General features: G+C 32.8%; 1 non-coding gene across 1 annotated transcript; it reads right to left on the bottom strand.

Annotated features, from left to right (window-relative positions):
- Positions 1-4,746: 4,746 nt before the first annotated feature.
- On the bottom strand, positions 4,747-4,834 carry Trnay-gua (transfer RNA tyrosine (anticodon GUA)). The gene is given in 2 exon segments: positions 4,747-4,782; positions 4,798-4,834. It is a non-coding gene; the product is annotated as a tRNA-Tyr (tRNA).
- Between the last annotated feature and the right edge of the window lie 2,048 nt (positions 4,835-6,882).

Genomic DNA, 6,882 nt, shown 5'->3' with positions numbered 1-6,882 from the left:
ACACAAACACACACAAAAAATTAATGTTTATGTTATACAGCGGATTTTTTACTTTCTCGCATACGAATTATAGATGAAGTTTTGTAATCATGCAAAAAATCGAAATTGAGATTTTAATAAATCTCGACGTTTTATCATCACATACCTGCAAATATCAACATACCTGGCTGTATCAAGACATATATCATCATCAATACCACTATCAACATCTCTACCAGTATCAACTTCCCTGCTAATATTAACATCCCTACCAGTATCAACTTCCCTGCTAATATTAACATCCCTAACAGTATTAAAATTTCTGGCACTTTCAACATCACTGTCAGTATTTAAACTCGTTCATTTAAATCAATTGTTATTGTCAACCTTTTTTTAAAATGTACAATATATTTTTAACTTATATATCTAATACATTTCCTTTTCCAATAGTATCCCCATAGAGTAGCCCTTGTAGAAATAACGCCGATATCTTACCTAGTCTCTATATCTGACTCTATATTTGACTCGTTATCTAATTCATCTTTTGATTTACAAATTGATTCGCTATACGAGCCAAATGTAACCAAATACCTGTGGTCGAAAGGCGTCCACTCGAATCATTGTTGGACCTTGTGACAAAGATCGCCCATCAAGGGAGAATACCTAGAATTTATTTTTGTTTTGCTCCAGGTATAAAACAAATAGAATGGAAAATTTTTAAAAATTGCAATTATAAACAAAAATAAATAAATGACTCCAATTAAAAAATTATGCTACATAGCTCCCATTGGTATGTATAGTTATTTTCTTGAAATTTTTTAGTTCCTAATGTTATGGAGCAATGTTGATTGTTTTACGAAACAAAATGCTTCTAAAAGAAAATTGTTTACATTAAATTATATATTTCAGTGTCACGGTATAAATTGTGATATTAAAATAAATAAAAGCAAAGCATTAGTGCCCTTGTTGCTTAGATTTAGACGGATCATTAAAAGACCTGCATCTAGTCCATGGACAGTTTCCTGCTTGACTAATTTAAGTGAGGAATTAGTAGTATATTAGGTTCCTTTTGGATAGTATTTGGGTGGCGCAGCAGCCTGGTACAACGGGATATAGCAAAATACTCACCCACCCACCTGGGTGAGGGTGGATGAGACGGGTGGGTGAGGCGCAGGGTGAAGAGGGTGGCGCAGGGTGGCGCAGGCCGTAGGTACAAAGATATATAGGAAAATACTCGCAGGGTGAAGGATGAGGCGCAGGGTGAAGAGGGTGGCGCAGCCGCAGGTACAACGAGATATAGTAAAATACTCGGATGTGGAATTTTTTGTTTTTTTAATTAGTTTAATTATTATTATTATTTTTCTTAATTTAAATTTGATTTTTTAAATTAGTTTGATTTTAATTAATTTGATTTTAATTACATTGATTTTAATTTTTTTTTATTTTTAAATTTTTAAATTTTCCTAGACTACCCGTCATCCGTTGGATAACTGTGGGTTTCGGTGGTCATCCATCAAAAAACATCACGTCAGTCACTCAGAGGCATAGCGACCCTTAACGGCGCCCGGGGACAAACTTTTCAATTTGCCCCCCCCCCCCGCAAGATTTCGATTTGCAACCCCCTCCCCAAACTTTTGATGTGCACCCCCCCCTCAAGATTTCGATTTGAACCCCCCCCCCCCACTCAAACTTTCGATTTGCACCCCCCTCAACCTTTCAATTTATTTTTCCAACCCATTTTGGCGCCCCCTAAGGTCGGCGCCCGGGGACATATGTCCCCCCCCCCCTCACCCCCCCCCCCTCCTCGCTACGCTACTGCAGTGTCACTTATCGTCACAAAAAACAGACCCCACATTCAAAAATGTTTTTTATCTTTTAAAAACAAAGAAAACACCGATTTCGGACTATCCCTTCATATACTGACGCCACAGGTGACCTACTCAACTCTACTTCACCTGCCCAGTGTCCCGCCAAGTCTCAGACAACATGTTTTTATCGTTTAAAAAAACTATTCCAGCCGAGCATGTCTCTGACCACACTATCTTTTCATATGCTTAGGACAAAGAAACAGATGAACTCTACTTCACCTGTTCTGTATCCTGCCAAGTTCAGATAGGCAACTTTATCATTCACATCTAAAAAAAAAATTGAAAAAAAAATATCATTGCCATATTGGCCTAGAACCTGTGCCACCCGCATGAGAGCCGACTACACTACCAACTTAGCTATTTACTCGTGACGTCACAAGTGAATTTTTATACTATATTATACTTTGAGTCTCCTTATGCAACTTGATTTACGCGCATAGATCTAGAACTAAGTCTAGTAGCAGTAACTTTCAAATTAAATTTTGTCTTAAATTAGCCAAGCAAAGATTTATATAAAATAAAGAAGGTCTGAAATTATCTAGATCTAGATAGAATTATCTAGATCTAGATTCTACGACTCGTTTGCTTAAGTCTTAAATTTAGTTTTTCTTGCTAGATCTAGATCTAGATCTAATCATTAGCTACGCTAATAGGCCCTGGATCCAGCATTTCAAAATTACCATATTCCAAACAAAGACTTATACAAAATAATAAAGGTCTAAAATAGTTTAGTATATAGAAACTCTTTATTATCTAAATCTAGATAGAATTATCTATATTCTAGATCTACGACTGGTGTGCTTAAGTCTGGTTTTTTTTATTGTATTTATAACTAATAAATCTTTGATTTGACCTAGATTCTAGATCTAGATCTATAAAGAACTTTCTTGGACAGATTGTAGATCTAGAGAAATTTATCGTAAAACTAAATGAAAAAGACAGTTGAAAATTGATATAAGTGTTGGAACGTAATAAATACAGCAAACGGACGTATTGTTAAAGTTAAAGCCGACAGAAAATTAGCTTTAGAACGCGTTAAACATTGGAATGGGAACACAATCTTCTTCGATAGGCCGCCATTATTGATGTAAAAAAATAAACACATCATGTGACGTCACTGTTTCCGTCGAGTCTAGTGTTTTTTTTTAATCTTTAAAAAAAATGTGGTTCATCTACCTATGAATAAATCAATAAATTAATTAACGTCTTTAAATAAATGTGTGATTAACAGTCTGTCTGCATTAAAAAAATATTCTCTACCTACATACTATTTTACAGCTCTCCAGATAGAGTAGAACATATCACAATACTCGATCAGCCAAACAAAAAAAAAAAAAAAATATTCAAACATGTAAACAAACTTGAGTTTTAGTAGTATATAGATTTTTAAATTTTATTTTTTTTAGTTTAATTTTTAAAATTTTAATTAATTTGATTTTAATTTTTAATTAGTTTTAATTTTTTAATTAGTTTAATTATTATTATTATAATTTTTTTTACTTTAATTACGTAATTTGAATATTTGTTTGATTTTAATTAGTTTGAAAATTTCAAGTGCCCCACCCCCCCCCCCCCCCCCTGCTCGTGGAGAAAAAAGTCTGGAATAAATACTGCTTGTCACTATGAGCCACGACAAATTAATTACTTCGTGAATGCTGTATTAAACCCTGTAAATATCCGTTTTATAGTGTGTGAAAACGGTAAAGCACGCTTAAAAATAAGTTGTATAACCGGTGTATACTGCACAATAGGTTTGATGTGTGTTGTGTAGATGCTGTAAAAAGTAGCACCGACTTTTAATGGACGGTGTTTGGATGGGAGCCACTAGCCATACTTTCTATCTGATTGTTAGTATTGATCAGCTCAATTAACCTGGTGTAAAATCAATAAAAAAAATAATACATGGCGTAAATTGTTTACACACTAACACACCCAGAAGACGACACTAAACGACCTTTAAGCAAAGTTGTTTTTTATAAAAAAAAATATTTTCTTCCACTTTTGAGTGTTTCGCTCTGACTGAAGTTGGCATCACATTTTGACAGGCGGATACTTGAAATAGCACAACATAACTAAACTAACGTTAGCGTTTGGATTTGAGTTTTGTTGAATTTCATTTAAATTTCAATTCCCGAGTTACGTGGTCTAGAGGTAGAGTGTTTGCCCACCAACTAAATCACGATTTCAAATCCACATTCTGACTATATTCAATTAGTCTGGTAAAAGAAGAAAAAAAATTGAGCTACATTTTGACAAAAATCTCAGACTGGCAATAAACACGATAAGACACGTGGAGAGTACGGACGCCATCTTTCAAGAAGATGTAGTCAGGCTTTATTGCGAGAGGAGATATTTTGTAAAAACGAATTTAGAACTCTTTATACACAGGATGTATAAACGGCTCGTTTTAATTCATTTTAGAAATATATCAAACATATTGAATGTGACGATTTAGTTTTAGATAAATTTTGCAACCAAACATTATTTATAATACAATGATCTTCGTTGTTCGTCATTTCTTCTTTCTCCTCATATGTATTTGTACAAGAATTTTCTTGTAGAGTGTGTGCTTCATTGAAGATCTAATTAATTCATAAACGTTTCAAGATGCCTCCAAAAAAACCGTTGTTCCAGTTTTACATTTTAAAAGACTTTTTAAAAAGTATTTCTTGCTAATTTGATGACAAATTTTTTTTGAAATTTCAATCTTTAATTATTTTGAGTTGTCCTAAATTGTTCCCTTAAAAATATGATGGAATTTTTTTCTCATATTCTTGCCAAACCTCGGTTGTTTTTTTGTTTTTTTTGTTTTTGTTTTTTGTTTAATTTTATTGAACCGCTTTAAATTTCTCGAAACAAAACAACAAATTAAAAGTTAGAGCATTGATGATAAAAAAATTCCCGCGAACCGGATTCGAACCAGTGACCTAAGGATTGCCATTTTATCACTCTACAGTCCTCCGCTCTACCAACTGAGCTATCGCGGGATATTTACAATTTGTACAATCAATAGAGAAGTGAATGCGTGACCTACACGCTAAACACACCTAGCAGCCGACAAACACTAATCGACTTTTAAGCTAAGTTGGATTTAGTCACGAGGTTAGGTTAAAGCCAAACGATGGTGCGCTTAAATTGATTCAAGGCACGATTATACCGTAATAGATCTATTGTCTAAGGAAAAGAAAAAAAATGTAGTTTGAGATATTTTGTTGGTTATAAATTTTAGTTCATAAAATTTTAGTTCAAATATTTTCGTCCGTGATATATTTTGTTTAAGATACTTTGTCCGTGATAAACTTTATTTAAGATATTTTGTCCGTGATATATATTTTGTTTAAGATATTTTGCCCGTTATATATTTTTGTTTAAGATATTTTGTCCGTGATATATTTTGTTTAAGATATTTTGCCCGTGATATAATTTGTTTAAGATATTTAGTCTGTGTTATATTTTCTTTAAGATATTTTGTCCGTGATATATTTTGTTTAAGATATTTTGCCCGTGATATATTTTGTTTAAGATATTTTGTCCGTGATATATTTTGTTTAAGATATTTTGTCCGTTATATATTTTTGTTTAAGATATTTTGTCCGTGATATATTTTGTTTAAGATATTTTGTCCGTGATATATTTTGTTTAAGATATTTTGCCCATGATATAATTTGTTTAAGATATTTAGTCCGTGATATATTTTGTTTAAGATATTTTGTCCGAGATCATTTTGTCAAGTCAGCGAAAGATTTATATCAAAAGTTTTTCTACCTCCAACCATCTTACACACATGTAGCATATGTTAATATAGTCTTACATTGTCCGATGTCTGTTGGTTTACATATAATGTTCTGTTACCATGAGACAAGTTTATTGTTTTTTGAGCTAATCTACACGTGTCACATTCGTAGCATATTTGTGTTATATTTATCATTAACGCGCTGAAATTATATTTGTGTTACAGAATAAGATGCACAACATTTGATTTGAAAAGAACTGATCGAAGTCCGTTGGTCAATAAATAATGCGTGTACGTAAGACACCAATAGGATGCACCGTTTTTTATTTGACAACGATCTTATATGTATAGCACCATATATGTGGCGTATGTCTAGTACAATATATGTGGGGTATGTCTAGTACAATATATGTGGGGTATGTCTAGTGCAATATATGTGGGGTATGTCTAGTACAATATATGTGGGGTATGTCTAGTACATTATATGTGTCGTGTATGTCTAGTACAATATATGTGGGGTATGTTTAGTACAATATATGTGGGGTATGTCTAGTGCAATATATGTGGGGTATGTCTAGTACAATATATGTGGGGTAAGTCTAGTACATTATATGTGGGGTATTCTAGTACAATATATGTGGGTTATGTCTAGTACAATATATGTGGGGTATGTCTAGTGCAATATATGTGGGGTATGTATAGTACAATATATGTGGGGTATGTCTAGTACATTATATGTGGGGTATGTCTAGTACAATATATGTGGGGTATGTATAGTACATTATATGTGGGTTATGTCTAGTGCAATATATGTGGGGTATGTATAGTACAATATATGTGGGGTATGTCTAGTACAATATATGTGAGGTATGTCTAGTGCAATATATGTGGGGTATGTATAGTACATTATATGTATCGTGTATGTCCAGCACAATAAATGTCGAGTATAGAGCACAATGTGAAACACACTACTCACGATTAAAGATGACAACGTTCTTTAATGTTGATTGTTGTAAAATAACAGTCAAGTTCATAGACGCTGAGTATCATTGAATTTAATTACTGAGAGATGGTTTTTGCATATTTTTTAAGATAAACTTTTATTTATATGTGCAGTAACGCTGTTTGTTAAGAAATATATTGAGTGGATAAAAAATTATAGCACTGGACTTACCCTAGTGGCAAAACAATAACTTACAGTTTACTTAAATCTGAATTGCTTAGTTAATTAATTAAAATGGTAAATAATTATTGACAACGAAAAACATAGATAAGATTTTAAAAGTGAAACAATCACAATCT

Source organism: Physella acuta, unplaced genomic scaffold (assembly GCF_028476545.2).
Source record: "Physella acuta isolate Inbredline_101_S28 unplaced genomic scaffold, ASM2847654v3 ptg001162l, whole genome shotgun sequence".
NCBI classification, from domain to species: Eukaryota; Metazoa; Mollusca; class Gastropoda; family Physidae; genus Physella; species Physella acuta.
The sequence above is the reverse complement of the archived record's forward strand: the minus strand, read 5'-3'. Positions and strand labels throughout refer to the sequence as shown.